Source organism: Callospermophilus lateralis, chromosome 7 (assembly GCF_048772815.1).
Source record: "Callospermophilus lateralis isolate mCalLat2 chromosome 7, mCalLat2.hap1, whole genome shotgun sequence".
In the NCBI taxonomy this organism is placed as follows: domain Eukaryota; kingdom Metazoa; phylum Chordata; class Mammalia; order Rodentia; family Sciuridae; genus Callospermophilus; species Callospermophilus lateralis.
The window spans coordinates 70135498-70138792 of NC_135311.1; positions in this window are offsets into that span (position 1 = coordinate 70135498).

The following is a 3295-nucleotide window of genomic DNA, read 5'->3' on the forward strand; positions in this document are numbered from 1 at the left end:
GTGGTGACATCTCCGCCAATACAGTCCTGCCAAGTTTCTTTTTTCTCCCTCCTCTTGGAAGGCTTCCACAGGCTCCCTTTTAGATACATTGCTCCAATTGGCTTATGTTTCATTAAAAAAAAAAGAGAGAGAGAGAGAGAAAATCTGTGTTGCAAATTTAAGCAAAGTTACATAAATCAAAACTACTTCAAGCATTTTGCTCTTAGTGGAAATCCCTGTTTTGCTACTGAAGAGTTTTTAATGTTTTTGAACATAGTATACATTATCATTTTATAATAAAATAGAGAATGAAGATAAAAATGAGTAATCCTTTATTTTATTATCCAGAGATATTCATTATTGACATTTTTTTTTTCAGTATTCTCAATGCTTCCCCAATACATAGCCCTTCCTAACACAGGGGCTCCCTTTCTACAGACATATAGCCAATTGGCAGGGTTTCTAAAGCATTTTAGAATTTGTGCATGTTTGTGCAGCAAAGAGACTAATCAGTTATCTCTTCCCATGGTAGGAAGATAAAGGGTGAAATGTGGGGGAAGAGGGGAGGGACATGCATGAGAAGGCTGGGCTGTGTGAGGGCAGAGGTATTCTCTTTCCACCTCTCCTTCCATCTCTCCTTCATTAAAAACTCTTCAGTAGCAAAACAGGGATTTCCACTAAGAGAAAAATGTTTGAAGTAGTTTTGATTTATATAACTTTTCCTAGTAGCTCTTGATTTTCATCTGTGTGAGCTCTTGCCTGGCTGCCTGAGCCATGCATTCACAGGTCTGCACAACTAATTGTTCAACTCCCAACAACAACATAGCACAGCCCACAGCTCTGAAATAAGCCAAAGATGAACCGGTGCTGAAGGAGTATAGTCAGTTATACTGCAGAAGCCTCTGGTTTGGTTGGAGGGCAACTGTCCACATTTGCCAGACTCCTATGAGCAAGGAAGCTTAACATTAGGGTGCATGGCATGGTGACTCCAGGCAGCCTAGTAGGATGGGCAAAAAGCAAAAATGAAGGTCAGAAAGACAGACTTTGTAGGGGTGAATCTGCCTTCATTTTCTAGACACAGCCTTAACGACAGAAAAGTTTGCAGGCACTGCCACCCTGTGGTGACTCAAAATCATAACTTACTCAGTGATGTTGAATGATGGATTTTGCTATGAAAAATGATTAGCTGATATCAATCAACATGGAATTTATGATATGTTATTATTAATATAGAACTTTATACTAAAATATAAATTATAATGAAGTAGAAATTCATGTACTGAAATATATCATCTGCACACAATGATACCAATGCCTTTACACATTTTCTAATGTACACATTGGCTATTATGTAGATTCTTTAAAGGTTCAATGATGGATGAGGTATAAAGTCTTAAGCTCCTATGGAGAAAATGTGTTTTTATTTGTGTTCTCCCTTGAAGAAAAAGAAACTTGAATGCATGTTGTTTATTTGGTATGTAATGACAGAAGATAGAGGAATGGAGAAGGGGAAAAAGGAGATTAGACAGAGAAATGCAAAGTGTCTCTGAAGGACAATGTGGAGTATCTATTTATCCAACATCACACAGTTCCCGTTGGTTTAAAATTGCCCCAGAGGTCTTTTATCCCCCTGAACTTATAGTTTGTGCTAGGACAAATGGGCAGGCTTTCACACACTGGAGAAAAAAGCCAGAGAAAGAAAAGGAGAAAGATATATGAGGTGGGACACAGTGGAATATTAGAAATATCTACCACGATACAATGAGTTTGAGAATAAACATAAGATGTGGAGTGACCAGATATTAAGAATAGAAAATAACTTAAACTGAGGACAGAAGAAATATGGTGGCCTAATTTGACTATTCTATTAATTATCAAATATATATATATATATATATATATATATATACATATACATATATAATATATATACATACAATCTCCTATTGGTCCTGTTTCTCTACAGAATCCTAACTTATATAGATTTTAATGCCAGAGGTGGTTCTAGGCAAACAGAATTATAAGGATAAATTTCCAAATTTAGGCAGGCCCCTAGAAGTGATGTACACAGTGACCAATGAAGAGGTGCACTACACTCCAAAGGAACTTCTTGAATTTTCTAATTCATACAAAGATCTGGGAAACGTGTGGAAATGGATTTTAAGGGTGTGGAATAATTGAGGAAGGAACATAAAACTAGATCAGCCTGAATTGATGAATATGGGTCCATTAAACAAAGATTATAAATTTAATGTAGCAGTTTGCAGTGTTACAAAAAGTACTAATAGTTTGTTTGGATGGTTGGCTGAAGTATGGGTCAAAATACAGCCTACAGAGTAAGCTAGAAATGCCTGACACCCCTGTTTACTGTTGATGAAGGGATTCAGAGGCTCGGAGAGATTGGAATGCTGGAATGGATCTGCCATGTAGGACCTTCTCCTCCAGAGTGGGAGGGTCCAAAAGATGTACCTTTCACCAAAACTATAAAAGACAAGTTTGTGAGGGGAGTACCAGCATTCTTGAAGAATTCTGTGTCATTGCTCTTTTCTGTATGCCAGACTTCATTATGGGAGCTGCAGTCAATCAACTGGGAGACTTAAATGCAATGGGAATAACTAGATCCCAGAGAGAAAGAGGCCAAGTGGCAGCACTCAATTGCCAAAGACAGGGTGGCTGCACTTACCATAATGGGCAGCAAAGGAGAAGAAATGAATTGAACATTCTGACTCACATAGATCTATGATCTTGGCTAATTAATGGTGTCTCCAGAAGTCAAAAAGATGGGAAACCCACTAAGATCTTACTCAACTTATATATAAGCAGAAAAGTTCAAGGGCAAATGTACAAAAGCCTGTCTTAGATCATAAAAACAGAGGACCATGGCCTCTTAACCAATTCCCAGACTTGAGCTAGTTTTCAGTCCCAGAACTCTTTGAATGAAGGGGAGGTAGTTCCCCTTGAGGAAGGACCCTGGTACCTACCAAAAACATTTACTGTTAATCTTTCTCCCATCCTTCCCCAAAGGGACCTAAGGCCTTTTACCGTTGTTTATGGAAAAGGCAATGATCAAATCTTTGAGGACTGATAGACATAGGCTATGAATTAACATTGGCAATCCAAAATATCATTGTGGCCTTCCAGTAAAATAGGAACTTATGGGGGTCAGGTGATCAATAGAGTTTTGGTCAAGCTCCAACTCACAATAGATCCAGTGGGTCTCCAAACTTGTCCTGTGTTTACTTCTCCAATCCCCGAATTCATAATTGGGATAGATATTCTTAGCATTTGGCAAAACTCAGAAAATTGTAATGAATGA